This window comes from Lithobates pipiens, unplaced genomic scaffold, assembly GCF_037356315.1.
Source record: "Lithobates pipiens isolate NorthernLeopardFrog02 unplaced genomic scaffold, aLitPip1_a1.2 Scaffold_8, whole genome shotgun sequence".
Lineage (NCBI taxonomy): Eukaryota > Metazoa > Chordata > Amphibia > Anura > Ranidae > Lithobates > Lithobates pipiens.
In genome coordinates this window covers 271651997-271672854 of record NW_027507903.1, presented here as the reverse complement: position 1 = coordinate 271672854, position 20858 = coordinate 271651997, and the positions used below count along the sequence as shown (strand labels likewise).

General features: G+C 45.5%; 11 non-coding genes across 11 annotated transcripts; all 11 read left to right on the top strand.

Moving 5' to 3' along the window:
• Positions 1–529: 529 nt before the first annotated feature.
• On the top strand, positions 530–602 carry TRNAV-AAC (transfer RNA valine (anticodon AAC)). Its single transcript has one exon. It is a non-coding gene; the product is annotated as a tRNA-Val (tRNA).
• Positions 603–4382: 3780 nt separating this feature from the next.
• TRNAV-CAC (transfer RNA valine (anticodon CAC)) lies at positions 4383–4455 on the top strand. Its single transcript has one exon. It is a non-coding gene; the product is annotated as a tRNA-Val (tRNA).
• A 2784-nt stretch (positions 4456–7239) lies between these two features.
• Positions 7240–7312, top strand: TRNAV-CAC (transfer RNA valine (anticodon CAC)). Its single transcript has one exon. It is a non-coding gene; the product is annotated as a tRNA-Val (tRNA).
• Positions 7313–9912: 2600 nt separating this feature from the next.
• TRNAF-AAA (transfer RNA phenylalanine (anticodon AAA)) lies at positions 9913–9985 on the top strand. The gene has a single exon. It is a non-coding gene; the product is annotated as a tRNA-Phe (tRNA).
• Positions 9986–11536: 1551 nt separating this feature from the next.
• Positions 11537–11609, top strand: TRNAV-AAC (transfer RNA valine (anticodon AAC)). The gene has a single exon. It is a non-coding gene; the product is annotated as a tRNA-Val (tRNA).
• A 739-nt stretch (positions 11610–12348) lies between these two features.
• On the top strand, positions 12349–12421 carry TRNAV-AAC (transfer RNA valine (anticodon AAC)). The gene has a single exon. It is a non-coding gene; the product is annotated as a tRNA-Val (tRNA).
• A 111-nt stretch (positions 12422–12532) lies between these two features.
• Positions 12533–12605, top strand: TRNAV-CAC (transfer RNA valine (anticodon CAC)). The gene has a single exon. It is a non-coding gene; the product is annotated as a tRNA-Val (tRNA).
• Positions 12606–17642: 5037 nt separating this feature from the next.
• Positions 17643–17715, top strand: TRNAF-AAA (transfer RNA phenylalanine (anticodon AAA)). Its single transcript has one exon. It is a non-coding gene; the product is annotated as a tRNA-Phe (tRNA).
• A 1551-nt stretch (positions 17716–19266) lies between these two features.
• On the top strand, positions 19267–19339 carry TRNAV-AAC (transfer RNA valine (anticodon AAC)). Its single transcript has one exon. It is a non-coding gene; the product is annotated as a tRNA-Val (tRNA).
• A 739-nt stretch (positions 19340–20078) lies between these two features.
• Positions 20079–20151, top strand: TRNAV-AAC (transfer RNA valine (anticodon AAC)). Its single transcript has one exon. It is a non-coding gene; the product is annotated as a tRNA-Val (tRNA).
• A 111-nt stretch (positions 20152–20262) lies between these two features.
• On the top strand, positions 20263–20335 carry TRNAV-CAC (transfer RNA valine (anticodon CAC)). Its single transcript has one exon. It is a non-coding gene; the product is annotated as a tRNA-Val (tRNA).
• The last annotated feature ends 523 nt before the right edge of the window (positions 20336–20858 follow it).

Below are 20858 nucleotides of genomic sequence, written 5' to 3'. Positions count from 1 at the left end.
ACCTTTAACTTTTTCACAGTCTGGCAAACTCAAAGCTCTTGCCATGCCTTGCCCCTCTGGCAGCCGTAAGCCAAATCTGCCAATACAAAGCACAGTTTAGGTGCAACACCTTCAATGTGAGCTCTTTTTCTTCACTGTTTATGAGCTGACCATCGCTGTAAGTGTTTGGTGTTTAGGCAAACTTGTTTTCTGGACCCAAAGGCAATTGGAATGTGGACTTTGATTCTCCTGCTTAGTCAGCTGAGCTGGAAAACCTGACGACCATTGGCGTATGTTTTCAGCTGACCTGGTGAGAAAAGTGTGTGGAAAAGCTAGAGGTGATATCCCGTACTGGCTGTTTTGAGGATGTTATTTGTATCAAGTTAGGCATCCGAGATGGGCTTTCTTCCTTCTTTGCTTCATTACCAAAGAGTATAATTTGCAAGGACGGTAAACTGAACTCAGGTTATCAACCAACCAGAAGCAAATAATAGCTAATACGGTGACCCCAACCTCCGAGCAACCAACCCGAAAAGTGCTGTCGTGATAGGTTTCTGTAGTGTAGTGGTTATCACGTTCGCCTAACACGCGAAAGGTCCCCGGTTCGAAACCGGGCAGAAACAATTTGAGCGCGCTAGTGCTTTTTGTCAATGTCGCTTTCAGCAGCTCTTTTCACCGATCTTACTTTAGGGTAGACTTTCGGTCTGCAAGGCTCAAAAAAACAGCATGAATGGGTTTCTGTAGTATAGTGGTTATCACGTTCGCCTCACACGCGAAAGGTCCCCGGTTCGAAACCGGGCAGAAACAGTGCTTACCTTTAACTTTTTCACAGTCTGGCAAACTCAAAGCTCTTGCCATGCCTTGCCCCTCTGGCAGCCATAAGCCAAATCTGCCAATACAAAGCTCAGTTTAGGTGCAACACCTTCAATGTGAGCTCTTTTTCTTCACTGTTTATGAGCTGACCATCGCTGTAAGTGTTTGGTGTTTAGGCAAACTTGTTTTCTGGACCCAAAGGCAATTGGAATGTGGACTTTGGTTCTCCTGCTTAGTCAGCTGAGCTGGAAAACCTGACGACCATTGGCGTATGTTTTCAGCTGACCTTGTGAGAAAAGTGTGTGGAAAAGCTAGAGGTGATATCCATGACTCAGTGTATCTTGCCAGTACTGGCTGTTTTGAGGATGTTATTTGTATCAAGTTAGGCATCCGAGATGGGCTTTCTTCCTTCTTTGCTTCATTACCAAAGAGTATCATTTGCAAGGACGGTAAACTGAACTCAGGTTATCAACCAACCAGAAGCAAATAATAGCTAATACGGTGACCCCAACCTCCGAGCAACCAACCCGAAAAGTGCTGTCGTGATAGGTTTCTGTAGTGTAGTGGTTATCACGTTCGCCTAACACGCTAAAGGTCCCCGGTTCGAAACCGGGCAGAAACAATTTGAGCGCGCTAGTGCTTTTTGTCAATGTCGCTTTCAGCAGCTCTTTTCACCGATCTTACTTTAGGGTAGACTTTCGGTCTGCAAGGCTCAAAAAAACAGCATGAATGGGTTTCTGTAGTGTAGTGGTTATCACGTTCGCCTCACACGCGAAAGGTCCCCGGTTGGAAACCGGGCAGAAACAGTGCTTACCTTTAACTTTTTCACAGTGTGGCAAACTCAAAGCTCTTGCCATGCCTTGCCCCTCTGGCAGCCGTAAGCCAAATCTGCCAATACAAAGCTCAGTTTAGGTGCAACACCTTCAATGTGAGCTCTTTTTCTTCACTGTTTATGAGCTGACCATCGCTGTAAGTGTTTGGTGTTTAGGCAAACTTGTTTTCTGGACCCAAAGGCAATTGGAATGTGGACTTTGGTTCTCCTGCTTAGTCAGCTGAGCTGGAAAACCTGACGACCATTGGCGTATGTTTTCAGCTGACCTGGTGAGAAAAGTGTGTGGAAAAGCTAGAGGTGATATCCATGACTCAGTGTATCTTGCCAGTACTGGCTGTTTTGAGGATGTTATTTGTATCAAGTTAGGCATCCGAGATGGGCTTTCTTCCTTCTTTGCTTCATTACCAAAGAGTATCATTTGCAAGGACGGTAAACTGAACTCAGGTTATCAACCATCCAGAAGCAAATAATAGCTAATACGGTGACCCCAACCTCCGAGCAACCAACCCAAAAAGTGCTGTCGTGATACGTTTCTGTAGTGTAGTGGTTATCACGTTCGCCTAACACGCTAAAGGTCCCCGGTTCGAAACCGGGCAGAAACAATTTGAGCGCGCTAGTGCTTATTGTCAATGTCGCTTTCAGCAGCTTTTTTCACCGATCTTACTTTAGGGTAGACTTTCGGTTTGCAAGGCTCAAAAAAACAGCATGAATGGGTTTCTGTAGTGTAGTGGTTATCACGTTCGCCTCACACGCGAAAGATCCCCGTTCGAAACCGGGCAGAAACAGTGCTTACCTTTAACTTTTTCACAGTCTGGCAAACTCAAAGCTCTTGCCATGCCTTGCTCCTCTGGCAGCCGTAAGCCAAATCTGCCAATACAAAGCACAGTTTAGGTGCAACACCTTCAATGTGAGCTCTTTTTCTTCACTGTTTATGAGCTGACCATCGCTGTAAGTGTTTGGCGTTTAGGCAAACTTGTTTTCTGGACCCAAAGGCAATTGGAATGTGGACTTTGGTTCTCCTGCTTAGTCAGCTGAGCTGGAAAACCTGACGACCATTGGCGTATGTTTTCAGCTGACCTGGTGAGAAAAGTGTGTGGAAAAGCTAGAGGTGATATCCCGTACTGGCTGTTTTGAGGATGTTATTTGTATCAAGTTAGGCATCCGAGATGGGCTTTCTTCCTTCTTTGCTTCATTACCAAAGAGTATCATTTGCAAGGACGGTAAACTGAACTCAGGTTATCAACCAACCAGAAGCAAATAATAGCTAATACGGTGACCCCAACCTCCGAGCAACCAACCCGAAAAGTGCTGTCTTGCAACACCTTCAATGTGAGCTCTTTTTCTTCACTGTTTATGAGCTGACCATCGCTGTAAGTGTTTGGTGTTTAGGCAAACTTGTTTTCTGGACCCAAAGGCAATTGGAATGTGGACTTTGGTTCTCCTGCTTAGTCAGCTGAGCTGGAAAACCTGACGACCATTGGCGTATGTTTTCAGCTGACCTGGTGAGAAAAGTGTGTGGAAAAGCTAGAGGTGATATCCATGACTCAGTGTATCTTGCCAGTACTGGCTGTTTTGAGGATGTTATTTGTATCAAGTTAGGCATCCGAGATGGGCTTTCTTCCTTCTTTGCTTCATTACCAAAGAGTATCATTTGCAAGGACGGTAAACTGAACTCAGGTTATCAACCAACCAGAAGCAAATAATAGCTAATACGGTGACCCCAACCTCCGAACAACCAACCCAAAAAGTGCTGTCGTGATAGGTTTCTGAAGTGTAGTGGTTATCACGTTCGCCTAACACGCGAAAGGTCCCCGGTTCGAAACCGGGCAGAAACAATTTGAGCGCGCTAGTGCTTTTTGTCAATGTCGCTTTCAGCAGCTCTTTTCACCGATCTTACTTTAGGGTAGACTTTCGGTTTGCAAGGCTCAAAAAAACAGCATGAATGGGTTTCTGTAGTGTAGTGGTTATCACGTTCGCCTCACACGCGAAAGGACCCTGGTTCGAAACCGGGCAGAAACAGTGCTTACCTTTAACTTTTTCACAGTCTGGCAAACTCAAAGCTCTTGCCATGCCTTGCCCCTCTGGCAGCCGTAAGCCAAATCTGCCAATACAAAGCACAGTTTAGGTGCAACACCTTCAATGTGAGCTCTTTTTCTTCACTGTTTATGAGCTGACCATCGCTGTAAGTGTTTGGTGTTTAGGCAAACTTGTTTTCTGGACCCAAAGGCAATTGGAATGTGGACTTTGGTTCTCCTGCTTAGTCAGCTGAGCTGGAAAACCTGACGACCATTGGCGTATGTTTTCAGCTGACCTTGTGAGAAAAGTGTGTGGAAAAGCTAGAGGTGATATCCATGACTCAGTGTATCTTGCCAGTACTGGCTGTTTTGAGGATGTTATTTGTATCAAGTTAGGCATCCGAGATGGGCTTTCTTCCTTCTTTGCTTCATTACCAAAGAGTATCATTTGCAAGGACGGTAAACTGAACTCAGGTTATCAACCAACCAGAAGCAAATAATAGCTAATACGGTGACCCCAACCTCCGAGCAACCAACCCGAAAAGTGCTGTCGTGATAGGTTTCTGTAGTGTAGTGGTTATCACGTTCGCCTAACACGCTAAAGGTCCCCGGTTCGAAACCGGGCAGAAACAATTTGAGCGCGCTAGTGCTTTTTGTCAATGTCGCTTTCAGCAGCTCTTTTCACCGATCTTACTTTAGGGTAGACTTTCGGTCTGCAAGGCTCAAAAAAACAGCATGAATGGGTTTCTGTAGTGTAGTGGTTATCACGTTCGCCTCACACGCGAAAGGTCCCCGGTTCGAAACCGGGCAGAAACAGTGCTTACTTTTAACTTTTTCACAGTCTGGCAAACTCAAAGCTCTTGCCATGCCTTGCCCCTCTGGCAGCCGTAAGCCAAATCTGCCAATACAAAGCTCAGTTTAGGTGCAACACCTTCAATGTGAGCTCTTTTTCTTCACTGTTTATGAGCTGACCATCGCTGTAAGTGTTTGGTGTTTAGGCAAACTTGTTTTCTGGACCCAAAGGCAATTGGAATGTGGACTTTGGTTCTCCTGCTTAGTCAGCTGAGCTGGAAAACCTGACGACCATTGGCGTATGTTTTCAGCTGACCTGGTGAGAAAAGTGTGTGGAAAAGCTAGAGGTGATATCCATGACTCAGTGTATCTTGCCAGTACTGGCTGTTTTGAGGATGTTATTTGTATCAAGTTAGGCATCCGAGATGGGCTTTCTTCCTTTTTTGCTTCATTACCAAAGAGTATCATTTGCAAGGACGGTAAACTGAACTCAGGTTATCAACCATCCAGAAGCAAATAATAGCTAATACGGTGACCCCAACCTCCGAGCAACCAACCCAAAAAGTGCTGTCGTGATACGTTTCTGTAGTGTAGTGGTTATCACGTTCGCCTAACACGCTAAAGGTCCCCGGTTCGAAACTGGGCAGAAACAATTTGAGCGCGCTAGTGCTTATTGTCAATGTCGCTTTCAGCAGCTTTTTTCACCGATCTTACTTTAGGGTAGACTTTCGGTTTGCAAGGCTCAAAAAAACAGCATGAATGGGTTTCTGTAGTGTAGTGGTTATCACGTTCGCCTCACACGCGAAAGATCCCCGTTCGAAACCGGGCAGAAACAGTGCTTACCTTTAACTTTTTCACAGTCTGGCAAACTCAAAGCTCTTGCCATGCCTTGCTCCTCTGGCAGCCGTAAGCCAAATCTGCCAATACAAAGCACAGTTTAGGTGCAACACCTTCAATGTGAGCTCTTTTTCTTCACTGTTTATGAGCTGACCATCGCTGTAAGTGTTTGGCGTTTAGGCAAACTTGTTTTCTGGACCCAAAGGCAATTGGAATGTGGACTTTGGTTCTCCTGCTTAGTCAGCTGAGCTGGAAAACCTGACGACCATTGGCGTATGTTTTCAGCTGACCTGGTGAGAAAAGTGTGTGGAAAAGCTAGAGGTGATATCCCGTACTGGCTGTTTTGAGGATGTTATTTGTATCAAGTTAGGCATCCGAGATGGGCTTTCTTCCTTCTTTGCTTCATTACCAAAGAGTATCATTTGCAAGGACGGTAAACTGAACTCAGGTTATCAACCAACCAGAAGCAAATAATAGCTAATACGGTGACCCCAACCTCCGAGCAACCAACCCGAAAAGTGCTGTCTTGCAACACCTTCAATGTGAGCTCTTTTTCTTCACTGTTTATGAGCTGACCATCGCTGTAAGTGTTTGGTGTTTAGGCAAACTTGTTTTCTGGACCCAAAGGCAATTGGAATGTGGACTTTGGTTCTCCTGCTTAGTCAGCTGAGCTGGAAAACCTGACGACCATTGGCGTATGTTTTCAGCTGACCTGGTGAGAAAAGTGTGTGGAAAAGCTAGAGGTGATATCCATGACTCAGTGTATCTTGCCAGTACTGGCTGTTTTGAGGATGTTATTTGTATCAAGTTAGGCATCCGAGATGGGCTTTCTTCCTTCTTTGCTTCATTACCAAAGAGTATCATTTGCAAGGACGGTAAACTGAACTCAGGTTATCAACCAACCAGAAGCAAATAATAGCTAATACGGTGACCCCAACCTCCGAACAACCAACCCAAAAAGTGCTGTCGTGATAGGTTTCTGAAGTGTAGTGGTTATCACGTTCGCCTAACACGCGAAAGGTCCCCGGTTCGAAACCGGGCAGAAACAATTTGAGCGCGCTAGTGCTTTTTGTCAATGTCGCTTTCAGCAGCTCTTTTCACCGATCTTACTTTAGGGTAGACTTTCGGTTTGCAAGGCTCAAAAAAACAGCATGAATGGGTTTCTGTAGTGTAGTGGTTATCACGTTCGCCTCACACGCGAAAGGACCCTGGTTCGAAACCGGGCAGAAACAGTGCTTACCTTTAACTTTTTCACAGTCTGGCAAACTCAAAGCTCTTGCCATGCCTTGCCCCTCTGGCAGCCGTAAGCCAAATCTGCCAATACAAAGCACAGTTTAGGTGCAACACCTTCAATGTGAGCTCTTTTTCTTCACTGTTTATGAGCTGACCATCGCTGTAAGTGTTTGGTGTTTAGGCAAACTTGTTTTCTGGACCCAAAGGCAATTGGAATGTGGACTTTGGTTCTCCTGCTTAGTCAGCTGAGCTGGAAAACCTGACGACCATTGGCGTATGTTTTCAGCTGACCTTGTGAGAAAAGTGTGTGGAAAAGCTAGAGGTGATATCCATGACTCAGTGTATCTTGCCAGTACTGGCTGTTTTGAGGATGTTATTTGTATCAAGTTAGGCATCCGAGATGGGCTTTCTTCCTTCTTTGCTTCATTACCAAAGAGTATCATTTGCAAGGACGGTAAACTGAACTCAGGTTATCAACCAACCAGAAGCAAATAATAGCTAATACGGTGACCCCAACCTCCGAGCAACCAACCCGAAAAGTGCTGTCGTGATAGGTTTCTGTAGTGTAGTGGTTATCACGTTCGCCTAACACGCTAAAGGTCCCCGGTTCGAAACCGGGCAGAAACAATTTGAGCGCGCTAGTGCTTTTTGTCAATGTCGCTTTCAGCAGCTCTTTTCACCGATCTTACTTTAGGGTAGACTTTCGGTCTGCAAGGCTCAAAAAAACAGCATGAATGGGTTTCTGTAGTGTAGTGGTTATCACGTTCGCCTCACACGCGAAAGGTCCCCGGTTCGAAACCGGGCAGAAACAGTGCTTACTTTTAACTTTTTCACAGTCTGGCAAACTCAAAGCTCTTGCCATGCCTTGCCCCTCTGGCAGCCGTAAGCCAAATCTGCCAATACAAAGCTCAGTTTAGGTGCAACACCTTCAATGTGAGCTCTTTTTCTTCACTGTTTATGAGCTGACCATCGCTGTAAGTGTTTGGTGTTTAGGCAAACTTGTTTTCTGGACCCAAAGGCAATTGGAATGTGGACTTTGGTTCTCCTGCTTAGTCAGCTGAGCTGGAAAACCTGACGACCATTGGCGTATGTTTTCAGCTGACCTGGTGAGAAAAGTGTGTGGAAAAGCTAGAGGTGATATCCATGACTCAGTGTATCTTGCCAGTACTGGCTGTTTTGAGGATGTTATTTGTATCAAGTTAGGCATCCGAGATGGGCTTTCTTCCTTTTTTGCTTCATTACCAAAGAGTATCATTTGCAAGGACGGTAAACTGAACTCAGGTTATCAACCATCCAGAAGCAAATAATAGCTAATACGGTGACCCCAACCTCCGAGCAACCAACCCAAAAAGTGCTGTCGTGATACGTTTCTGTAGTGTAGTGGTTATCACGTTCGCCTAACACGCTAAAGGTCCCCGGTTCGAAACTGGGCAGAAACAATTTGAGCGCGCTAGTGCTTATTGTCAATGTCGCTTTCAGCAGCTTTTTTCACCGATCTTACTTTAGGGTAGACTTTCGGTTTGCAAGGCTCAAAAAAACAGCATGAATGGGTTTCTGTAGTGTAGTGGTTATCACGTTCGCCTCACACGCGAAAGATCCCCGTTCGAAACCGGGCAGAAACAGTGCTTACCTTTAACTTTTTCACAGTCTGGCAAACTCAAAGCTCTTGCCATGCCTTGCTCCTCTGGCAGCCGTAAGCCAAATCTGCCAATACAAAGCACAGTTTAGGTGCAACACCTTCAATGTGAGCTCTTTTTCTTCACTGTTTATGAGCTGACCATCGCTGTAAGTGTTTGGCGTTTAGGCAAACTTGTTTTCTGGACCCAAAGGCAATTGGAATGTGGACTTTGGTTCTCCTGCTTAGTCAGCTGAGCTGGAAAACCTGACGACCATTGGCGTATGTTTTCAGCTGACCTGGTGAGAAAAGTGTGTGGAAAAGCTAGAGGTGATATCCCGTACTGGCTGTTTTGAGGATGTTATTTGTATCAAGTTAGGCATCCGAGATGGGCTTTCTTCCTTCTTTGCTTCATTACCAAAGAGTATCATTTGCAAGGACGGTAAACTGAACTCAGGTTATCAACCAACCAGAAGCAAATAATAGCTAATACGGTGACCCCAACCTCCGAGCAACCAACCCGAAAAGTGCTGTCTTGCAACACCTTCAATGTGAGCTCTTTTTCTTCACTGTTTATGAGCTGACCATCGCTGTAAGTGTTTGGTGTTTAGGCAAACTTGTTTTCTGGACCCAAAGGCAATTGGAATGTGGACTTTGGTTCTCCTGCTTAGTCAGCTGAGCTGGAAAACCTGACGACCATTGGCGTATGTTTTCAGCTGACCTGGTGAGAAAAGTGTGTGGAAAAGCTAGAGGTGATATCCATGACTCAGTGTATCTTGCCAGTACTGGCTGTTTTGAGGATGTTATTTGTATCAAGTTAGGCATCCGAGATGGGCTTTCTTCCTTCTTTGCTTCATTACCAAAGAGTATCATTTGCAAGGACGGTAAACTGAACTCAGGTTATCAACCAACCAGAAGCAAATAATAGCTAATACGGTGACCCCAACCTCCGAACAACCAACCCAAAAAGTGCTGTCGTGATAGGTTTCTGAAGTGTAGTGGTTATCACGTTCGCCTAACACGCGAAAGGTCCCCGGTTCGAAACCGGGCAGAAACAATTTGAGCGCGCTAGTGCTTTTTGTCAATGTCGCTTTCAGCAGCTCTTTTCACCGATCTTACTTTAGGGTAGACTTTCGGTTTGCAAGGCTCAAAAAAACAGCATGAATGGGTTTCTGTAGTGTAGTGGTTATCACGTTCGCCTCACACGCGAAAGGACCCTGGTTCGAAACCGGGCAGAAACAGTGCTTACCTTTAACTTTTTCACAGTCTGGCAAACTCAAAGCTCTTGCCATGCCTTGCCCCTCTGGCAGCCGTAAGCCAAATCTGCCAATACAAAGCACAGTTTAGGTGCAACACCTTCAATGTGAGCTCTTTTTCTTCACTGTTTATGAGCTGACCATCGCTGTAAGTGTTTGGTGTTTAGGCAAACTTGTTTTCTGGGCCCAAAGGCAATTGGAATGTGGACTTTGGTTCTCCTGCTTAGTCAGCTGAGCTGGAAAACCTGACGACCATTGGCGTATGTTTTCAGCTGACCTGGTAAGAAAAGTGTGTGGAAAAGCTAGAGGTGATATCCATGACTCAGTGTATCTTGCCAGTACTGGCTGTTTTGAGGATGTTATTTGTATCAAGTTAGGCATCCGAGATGGGCTTTCTTCCTTCTTTGCTTCATTACCAAAGAGTATCATTTGCAAGGACGGTAAACTGAACTCAGGTGATCAACCAACCAGAAGCAAATAATAGCTAATACGGTGACCCCAACCTCCGAGCAACCAACCCGAAAATTGCTGTCGTGATAGGTTTCTGTAGTGTAGTGGTTATCACGTTCGCCTAAAAAGCGAAAGGTCCCCGGTTCGAAACCGGGCAGAAACAATTTGAGCGCGCTGGTGCTTTTTGTCAATGTCGCTTTCAGCAGCTCTTTTCACCGATCTTACTTTAGGGTAGACTTTCGGTTTGCAAGGCTCAAAAAAACAGCATGAATGGGTTTCTGTAGTGTAGTGGTTATCACGTGCGCCTCACATGCGAAAGGTCCCCGATTCGAAACCGGGCAGAAACAGTGCTTACCTTTAACTTTTTCACAGTCTGGCAAACTCAAAGCTCTTCCCATGCCTTGCCCCTCTGGCAGCCGTAAGCCAAATCTGCCAATACAAAGCACAGTTTAGGTGCAACACCTTCAATGTGAGCTCTTTTTCTTCACTGTTTATGAGCTGACCATCGCTGTAAGTGTTTGGTGTTTAGGCAAACTTGTTTTCTGGACCCAAAGGCAATTGGAATGTGGACTTTGGTTCTCCTGCTTAGTCAGCTGAGCTGGAAAACCTGACGACCATTGGCGTATGTTTTCAGCTGACCTGGTGAGAAAAGTGTGTGGAAAAGCTAGAGGTGATATCCATGACTCAGTGCATCTTGCCAGTACTGGCTGTTTTGAGGATGTTATTTGTATCAAGTTAGGCATCCGAGATGGGCTTTCTTCCTTCTTTGCTTCATTACCAAAGAGTATCATTTGCAAGGACGGTAAACTGAACTCAGGTTATCAACCAACCAGAAGCAAATAATAGCTAATACGGTGACCCCAACCTCCGAGCAACCAACCCGAAAAATGCTGTCGTGATAGGTTTCTTTAGTGTAGTGGTTATCACGTTCGCCTAACACGCAAAAGTTCCCCGGTTCGAAACCGGGCAGAAACATTTTGAGCGCGCTAGTGCTTTTTGTCAATGTCGCTTTCAGCAGCTCTTTTCACCGATCTTACTTTAGGGTAGACTTTTGGTTTGCAAGGCTCAAAAAAACAGCATGAATGGGTTTCTGTAGTGTAGTGGTTTTCACGTTCGCCTCACACGCGAAAGGTCCCCGGTTCGAAACCGGGCAGAAACAGTGCTTACCTTTAACTTTTTCACAGTCTGGCAAACTCAAAGCTCTTGCCATGCCTTGCCCCTCTGGCAGCCGTCAGCCAAATCTACCAATACAAAGCACAGTTTAGGTGCAACACCTTCAATGTGAGCTCTTTTTCTTCACTGTTTATGAGCTGACCATCGCTGTAAGTGTTTGGTGTTTAGGCAAACTTGTTTTCTGGACCCAAAGGCAATTGGAATGTGGACTTTGGTTCTCCTGCTTAGTCAGCTGAGCTGGAAAACCTGACGACCATTGGCGTATGTTTTCAGCTGACCTGGTGAGAAAAGTGTGTGGAAAAGCTAGAGGTGATATCCATGACTCAGTGTATCTTGCCAGTAATGGCTGTTTTGAGGATGTTATTTGTATCAAGTTAGGCATCCGAGATGGGCTTTCTTCCTTCTTTGCTTCATTACCAAAGAGTATCATTTGCAAGGACGGTAAACTGAACTCAGGTTATCAACCAACCAGAAGCAAATAATAGCTAATACGGTGACCCCAACCTCCGAGCAACCAACCCGAAAAGTGCTGTCATGATAGGTTTCTGTAGTGTAGTGGTTATCACGTTCGCCTAACACGCGAAAGGTCCCCGGTTCGAAACCGGGCAGAAACAATTTGAGCGCGCTAGTGCTTTTTGTCAATGTCGCTTTCAGCAGCTCTTTTCACCGATCTTACTTTAGGGTAGACTTTCGGTTTGCAAGGCTCAGAAAATCGGCATGAATGGGTTTCTGTAGTGTAGTGGTTATCACGTTCGCCTCACACGGGAAAGGTCCCCGGTTCGAAACCGGGCAGAAAAAGTGCTTACCTTTAACTTTTTCACAGTCTGGCAAACTCAAAGCTCTTGCCATGCCTTGCCCCTCTGGCAGCCGTAAGCCAAATCTGCCAATACAAAGCACAGTTTAGGTGCAACACCTTCAATGTGAGCTCTTTTTCTTCACTGTTTATGAGCTGACCATCGCTGTAAGTGTTTGGTGTTTAGGCAAACTTGTTTTCTGGACCCAAAGGCAATTGGAATGTGGACTTTGGTTCTCCTGCTTAGTCAGCTGAGCTGGAAAACCTGACGACCATTGGCGTATGTTTTCAGCTGACCTGGTGAGAAAAGTGTGTGGAAAAGCTAGAGGTGATATCCATGACTCAGTGTATCTTGCCAGTACTGGCTGTTTTGAGGATGTTATTTGTATCAAGTTAGGCATCCGAGATGGGCTTTCTTCCTTCTTTACTTCATTACCAAAGAGTATAATTTGCAAGGACGGTAAACTGAACTCAGGTTATCAACCAACCAGAAGCAAATAATAGCTAATACGGTGACCCCAACCTCCGAGCAACCAATCCGAAAAGTGCTGTCGTGATAGGTTTCTGTAGTGTAGTGGTTATCACGTTCGCCTAACACGCGAAAGGTCCCCGGTTCGAAACCGGGCAGAAACAATTTGAGCGCGCTAGTGCTTTTTGTCAATGTCGCTTTCAGCAGCTCTTTTCACCGATCTTACTTTAGGGTAGACTTTCGGTTTGCAAGGCTCAAAAAAACAGCATGAATGGGTTTCTGTAGTGTAGTGGTTATCACGTTCGCCTCACACGCGAAAGGTCCCCGGTTCGAAACCGGGCAGAAACAGTGCTTACCTTTAACTTTTTCACAGTCTGGCAAACTCAAAGCTCTTGCCATGCCTTGCCCCTCTGGCAGCCGTAAGCCAAATCTGCCAATACAAAGCACAGTTTAGGTGCAACACCTTCAATGTGAGCTCTTTTTCTTCACTGTTTATGAGCTGACCATCGCTGTAAGTGTTTGGTGTTTAGGCAAACTTGTTTTCTGGACCCAAAGGCAATTGGAATGTGGACTTTGGTTCTCCTGCTTAGTCAGCTGAGCTGGAAAACCTGACGACCATTGGCGTATGTTTTCAGCTGACCTGGTGAGAAAAGTGTGTGGAAAAGCTAGAGGTGATATCCATGACTCAGTGTATCTTGCCAGTACTGGCTGTTTTGAGGATGTTATTTGTATCAAGTTAGGCATCCGAGATGGGCTTTCTTCCTTCTTTGCTTCATTACCAAAGAGTATCATTTGCAAGGACGGTAAACTGAACTCAGGTTATCAACCAACCAGAAGCAAATAATAGCTAATACGGTGACCCCAACCTCCGAGCAACCAACCCGAAAAGTGCTGTCGTGATAGGTTTCTGTAGTGTAGTGGTTATCACGTTCGCCTAACATGCGAAAGGTCCCCGGTTCGAAACCGGGCAGAAACAATTTGAGCGCGCTAGTGCTTTTTGTCAATGTCGTTTTCAGCAGCTCTTTTCACCGATCTTACTTTAGGGTAGACTTTCGGTTTGCAAGGCTCAAATAAACAGCATGAATGGGTTTCTGTAGTGTAGTGGTTATCACGTTCGCCTCACACGCGAAAGGTCCCCAGGTTCGAAACCGGGCAGAAACAGTGCTTACCTTTAACTTTTTCACAGTCTGGCAAACTCAAAGCTCTTGCCATGCCTTGCCCCTCTGGCAGCCGTAAGCCAAATCTGCCAATACAAAGCACAGTTTAGGTGCAACACCTTCAATGTGAGCTCTTTTTCTTCACTGTTTATGAGCTGACCATCGCTGTAAGTGTTTGGTGTTTAGGCAAACTTGTTTTCTGGACCCAAAGGCAATTGGAATGTGGACTTTGGTTCTCCTGCTTAGTCAGCTGAGCTGGAAAACCTGACGACCATTGGCGTATGTTTTCAGCTGACCTGGTGAGAAAAGTGTGTGGAAAAGCTAGAGGTGATATCCATGACTCAGTGTATCTTGCCAGTACTGGCTGTTTTGAGGATGTTATTTGTATCAAGTTAGGCATCCGAGATGGGCTTTCTTCCTTCTTTGCTTCATTACCAAAGAGTATCATTTGCAAGGACGGTAAACTGAACTCAGGTTATCAACCAACCAGAAGCAAATAATAGCTAATACGGTGACCCCAACCTCCGAACAACCAACCCAAAAAGTGCTGTCGTGATAGGTTTCTGAAGTGTAGTGGTTATCACGTTCGCCTAACACGCGAAAGGTCCCCGGTTCGAAACCGGGCAGAAACAATTTGAGCGCGCTAGTGCTTTTTGTCAATGTCGCTTTCAGCAGCTCTTTTCACCGATCTTACTTTAGGGTAGACTTTCGGTTTGCAAGGCTCAAAAAAACAGCATGAATGGGTTTCTGTAGTGTAGTGGTTATCACGTTCGCCTCACACGCGAAAGGACCCTGGTTCGAAACCGGGCAGAAACAGTGCTTACCTTTAACTTTTTCACAGTCTGGCAAACTCAAAGCTCTTGCCATGCCTTGCCCCTCTGGCAGCCGTAAGCCAAATCTGCCAATACAAAGCACAGTTTAGGTGCAACACCTTCAATGTGAGCTCTTTTTCTTCACTGTTTATGAGCTGACCATCGCTGTAAGTGTTTGGTGTTTAGGCAAACTTGTTTTCTGGACCCAAAGGCAATTGGAATGTGGACTTTGGTTCTCCTGCTTAGTCAGCTGAGCTGGAAAACCTGACGACCATTGGCGTATGTTTTCAGCTGACCTTGTGAGAAAAGTGTGTGGAAAAGCTAGAGGTGATATCCATGACTCAGTGTATCTTGCCAGTACTGGCTGTTTTGAGGATGTTATTTGTATCAAGTTAGGCATCCGAGATGGGCTTTCTTCCTTCTTTGCTTCATTACCAAAGAGTATCATTTGCAAGGACGGTAAACTGAACTCAGGTTATCAACCAACCAGAAGCAAATAATAGCTAATACGGTGACCCCAACCTCCGAGCAACCAACCCGAAAAGTGCTGTCGTGATAGGTTTCTGTAGTGTAGTGGTTATCACGTTCGCCTAACACGCTAAAGGTCCCCGGTTCGAAACCGGGCAGAAACAATTTGAGCGCGCTAGTGCTTTTTGTCAATGTCGCTTTCAGCAGCTCTTTTCACCGATCTTACTTTAGGGTAGACTTTCGGTCTGCAAGGCTCAAAAAAACAGCATGAATGGGTTTCTGTAGTGTAGTGGTTATCACGTTCGCCTCACACGCGAAAGGTCCCCTGTTCGAAACCGGGCAGAAACAGTGCTTACTTTTAACTTTTTCACAGTCTGGCAAACTCAAAGCTCTTGCCATGCCTTGCCCCTCTGGCAGCCGTAAGCCAAATCTGCCAATACAAAGCTCAGTTTAGGTGCAACACCTTCAATGTGAGCTCTTTTTCTTCACTGTTTATGAGCTGACCATCGCTGTAAGTGTTTGGTGTTTAGGCAAACTTGTTTTCTGGACCCAAAGGCAATTGGAATGTGGACTTTGGTTCTCCTGCTTAGTCAGCTGAGCTGGAAAACCTGACGACCATTGGCGTATGTTTTCAGCTGACCTGGTGAGAAAAGTGTGTGGAAAAGCTAGAGGTGATATCCATGACTCAGTGTATCTTGCCAGTACTGGCTGTTTTGAGGATGTTATTTGTATCAAGTTAGGCATCCGAGATGGGCTTTCTTCCTTCTTTGCTTCATTACCAAAGAGTATCATTTGCAAGGACGGTAAACTGAACTCAGGTTATCAACCATCCAGAAGCAAATAATAGCTAATACGGTGACCCCAACCTCCGAGCAACCAACCCAAAAAGTGCTGTCGTGATACGTTTCTGTAGTGTAGTGGTTATCACGTTCGCCTAACACGCTAAAGGTCCCCGGTTCGAAACTGGGCAGAAACAATTTGAGCGCGCTAGTGCTTATTGTCAATGTCGCTTTCAGCAGCTTTTTTCACCGATCTTACTTTAGGGTAGACTTTCGGTTTGCAAGGCTCAAAAAAACAGCATGAATGGGTTTCTGTAGTGTAGTGGTTATCACGTTCGCCTCACACGCGAAAGATCCCCGTTCGAAACCGGGCAGAAACAGTGCTTACCTTTAACTTTTTCACAGTCTGGCAAACTCAAAGCTCTTGCCATGCCTTGCTCCTCTGGCAGCCGTAAGCCAAATCTGCCAATACAAAGCACAGTTTAGGTGCAACACCTTCAATGTGAGCTCTTTTTCTTCACTGTTTATGAGCTGACCATCGCTGTAAGTGTTTGGCGTTTAGGCAAACTTGTTTTCTGGACCCAAAGGCAATTGGAATGTGGACTTTGGTTCTCCTGCTTAGTCAGCTGAGCTGGAAAACCTGACGACCATTGGCGTATGTTTTCAGCTGACCTGGTGAGAAAAGTGTGTGGAAAAGCTAGAGGTGATATCCCGTACTGGCTGTTTTGAGGATGTTATTTGTATCAAGTTAGGCATCCGAGATGGGCTTTCTTCCTTCTTTGCTTCATTACCAAAGAGTATCATTTGCAAGGACGGTAAACTGAACTCAGGTTATCAACCAACCAGAAGCAAATAATAGCTAATACGGTGACCCCAACCTCCGAGCAACCAACCCGAAAAGTGCTGTCTTGCAACACCTTCAATGTGAGCTCTTTTTCTTCACTGTTTATGAGCTGACCATCGCTGTAAGTGTTTGGTGTTTAGGCAAACTTGTTTTCTGGACCCAAAGGCAATTGGAATGTGGACTTTGGTTCTCCTGCTTAGTCAGCTGAGCTGGAAAACCTGACGACCATTGGCGTATGTTTTCAGCTGACCTGGTGAGAAAAGTGTGTGGAAAAGCTAGAGGTGATATCCATGACTCAGTGTATCTTGCCAGTACTGGCTGTTTTGAGGATGTTATTTGTATCAAGTTAGGCATCCGAGATGGGCTTTCTTCCTTCTTTGCTTCATTACCAAAGAGTATCATTTGCAAGGACGGTAAACTGAACTCAGGTTATCAACCAACCAGAAGCAAATAATAGCTAATACGGTGACCCCAACCTCCGAACAACCAACCCAAAAAGTGCTGTCGTGATAGGTTTCTGAAGTGTAGTGGTTATCACGTTCGCCTAACACGCGAAAGGTCCCCGGTTCGAAACCGGGCAGAAACAATTTGAGCGCGCTAGTGCTTTTTGTCAATGTCGCTTTCAGCAGCTCTTTTCACCGATCTTACTTTAGGGTAGACTTTCGGTTTGCAAGGCTCAAAAAAACAGCATGAATGGGTTTCTGTAGTGTAGTGGTTATCACGTTCGCCTCACACGCGAAAGGACCCTGGTTCGAAACCGGGCAGAAACAGTGCTTACCTTTAACTTTTTCACAGTCTGGCAAACTCAAAGCTCTTGCCATGCCTTGCCCCTCTGGCAGCCGTAAGCCAAATCTGCCAATACAAAGCACAGTTTAGGTGCAACACCTTCAATGTGAGCTCTTTTTCTTCACTGTTTATGAGCTGACCATCGCTGTAAGTGTTTGGTGTTTAGGCAAACTTGTTTTCTGGGCCCAAAGGCAATTGGAATGTGGACTTTGGTTCTCCTGCTTAGTCAGCTGAGCTGGAAAACCTGACGACCATTGGCGTATGTTTTCAGCTGACCTGGTAAGAAAAGTGTGTGGAAAAGCTAGAGGTGATATCCATGACTCAGTGTATCTTGCCAGTACTGGCTGTTTTGAGGATGTTATTTGTATCAAGTTAGGCATCCGAGATGGGCTTTCTTCCTTCTTTGCTTCATTACCAAAGAGTATCATTTGCAAGGACGGTAAACTGAACTCAGGTTATCAACCAACCAGAAGCAAATAATAGCTAATACGGTGACCCCAACCTCCGAGCAACCAACCCGAAAATTGCTGTCGTGATAGGTTTCTGTAGTGTAGTGGTTATCACGTTCGCCTAAAAAGCGAAAGGTCCCCGGTTCGAAACCGGGCAGAAACAATTTGAGCGCGCTGGTGCTTTTTGTCAATGTCGCTTTCAGCAGCTCTTTTCACCGATCTTACTTTAGGGTAGACTTTCGGTTTGCAAGGCTCAAAAAAACAGCATGAATGGGTTTCTGTAGTGTAGTGGTTATCACGTGCGCCTCACATGCGAAAGGTCCCCGATTCGAAACCGGGCAGAAACAGTGCTTACCTTTAACTTTTTCACAGTCTGGCAAACTCAAAGCTCTTCCCATGCCTTGCCCCTCTGGCAGCCGTAAGCCAAATCTGCCAATACAAAGCACAGTTTAGGTGCAACACCTTCAATGTGAGCTCTTTTTCTTCACTGTTTATGAGCTGACCATCGCTGTAAGTGTTTGGTGTTTAGGCAAACTTGTTTTCTGGACCCAAAGGCAATTGGAATGTGGACTTTGGTTCTCCTGCTTAGTCAGCTGAGCTGGAAAACCTGACGACCATTGGCGTATGTTTTCAGCTGACCTGGTGAGAAAAGTGTGTGGAAAAGCTAGAGGTGATATCCATGACTCAGTGCATCTTGCCAGTACTGGCTGTTTTGAGGATGTTATTTGTATCAAGTTAGGCATCCGAGATGGGCTTTCTTCCTTCTTTGCTTCATTACCAAAGAGTATCATTTGCAAGGACGGTAAACTGAACTCAGGTTATCAACCAACCAGAAGCAAATAATAGCTAATACGGTGACCCCAACCTCCGAGCAACCAACCCGAAAAATGCTGTCGTGATAGGTTTCTTTAGTGTAGTGGTTATCACGTTCGCCTAACACGCAAAAGTTCCCCGGTTCGAAACCGGGCAGAAACATTTTGAGCGCGCTAGTGCTTTTTGTCAATGTCGCTTTCAGCAGCTCTTTTCACCGATCTTACTTTAGGGTAGACTTTTGGTTTGCAAGGCTCAAAAAAACAGCATGAATGGGTTTCTGTAGTGTAGTGGTTTTCACGTTCGCCTCACACGCGAAAGGTCCCCGGTTCGAAACCGGGCAGAAACAGTGCTTACCTTTAACTTTTTCACAGTCTGGCAAACTCAAAGCTCTTGCCATGCCTTGCCCCTCTGGCAGCCGTCAGCCAAATCTACCAATACAAAGCACAGTTTAGGTGCAACACCTTCAATGTGAGCTCTTTTTCTTCACTGTTTATGAGCTGACCATCGCTGTAAGTGTTTGGTGTTTAGGCAAACTTGTTTTCTGGACCCAAAGGCAATTGGAATGTGGACTTTGGTTCTCCTGCTTAGTCAGCTGAGCTGGAAAACCTGACGACCATTGGCGTATGTTTTCAGCTGACCTGGTGAGAAAAGTGTGTGGAAAAGCTAGAGGTGATATCCATGACTCAGTGTATCTTGCCAGTAATGGCTGTTTTGAGGATGTTATTTGTATCAAGTTAGGCATCCGAGATGGGCTTTCTTCCTTCTTTGCTTCATTACCAAAGAGTATCATTTGCAAGGACGGTAAACTGAACTCAGGTTATCAACCAACCAGAAGCAAATAATAGCTAATACGGTGACCCCAACCTCCGAGCAACCAACCCGAAAAGTGCTGTCATGATAGGTTTCTGTAGTGTAGTGGTTATCACGTTCGCCTAACACGCGAAAGGTCCCCGGTTCGAAACCGGGCAGAAACAATTTGAGCGCGCTAGTGCTTTTTGTCAATGTCGCTTTCAGCAGCTCTTTTCACCGATCTTACTTTAGGGTAGACTTTCGGTTTGCAAGGCTCAGAAAATCGGCATGAATGGGTTTCTGTAGTGTAGTGGTTATCACGTTCGCCTCACACGGGAAAGGTCCCCGGTTCGAAACCGGGCAGAAAAAGTGCTTACCTTTAACTTTTTCACAGTCTGGCAAACTCAAAGCTCTTGCCATGCCTTGCCCCTCTGGCAGCCGTAAGCCAAATCTGCCAATACAAAGCACAGTTTAGGTGCAACACCTTCAATGTGAGCTCTTTTTCTTCACTGTTTATGAGCTGACCATCGCTGTAAGTGTTTGGTGTTTAGGCAAACTTGTTTTCTGGACCCAAAGGCAATTGGAATGTGGACTTTGGTTCTCCTGCTTAGTCAGCTGAGCTGGAAAACCTGACGACCATTGGCGTATGTTTTCAGCTGACCTGGTGAGAAAAGTGTGTGGAAAAGCTAGAGGTGATATCCATGACTCAGTGTATCTTGCCAGTACTGGCTGTTTTGAGGATGTTATTTGTATCAAGTTAGGCATCCGAGATGGGCTTTCTTCCTTCTTTACTTCATTACCAAAGAGTATAATTTGCAAGGACGGTAAACTGAACTCAGGTTATCAACCAACCAGAAGCAAATAATAGCTAATACGGTGACCCCAACCTCCGAGCAACCAATCCGAAAAGTGCTGTCGTGATAGGTTTCTGTAGTGTAGTGGTTATCACGTTCGCCTAACACGCGAAAGGTCCCCGGTTCGAAACCGGGCAGAAACAATTTGAGCGCGCTAGTGCTTTTTGTCAATGTCGCTTTCAGCAGCTCTTTTCACCGATCTTACTTTAGGGTAGACTTTCGGTTTGCAAGGCTCAAAAAAACAGCATGAATGGGTTTCTGTAGTGTAGTGGTTATCACGTTCGCCTCACACGCGAAAGGTCCCCGGTTCGAAACCGGGCAGAAACAGTGCTTACCTTTAACTTTTTCACAGTCTGGCAAACTCAAAGCTCTTGCCATGCCTTGCCCCTCTGGCAGCCGTAAGCCAAATCTGCCAATACAAAGCACAGTTTAGGTGCAACACCTTCAATGTGAGCTCTTTTTCTTCACTGTTTATGAGCTGACCATCGCTGTAAGTGTTTGGTGTTTAGGCAAACTTGTTTTCTGGACCCAAAGGCAATTGGAATGTGGACTTTGGTTCTCCTGCTTAGTCAGCTGAGCTGGAAAACCTGACGACCATTGGCGTATGTTTTCAGCTGACCTGGTGAGAAAAGTGTGTGGAAAAGCTAGAGGTGATATCCATGACTCAGTGTATCTTGCCAGTACTGGCTGTTTTGAGGATGTTATTTGTATCAAGTTAGGCATCCGAGATGGGCTTTCTTCCTTCTTTGCTTCATTACCAAAGAGTATCATTTGCAAGGACGGTAAACTGAACTCAGGTTATCAACCAACCAGAAGCAAATAATAGCTAATACGGTGACCCCAACCTCCG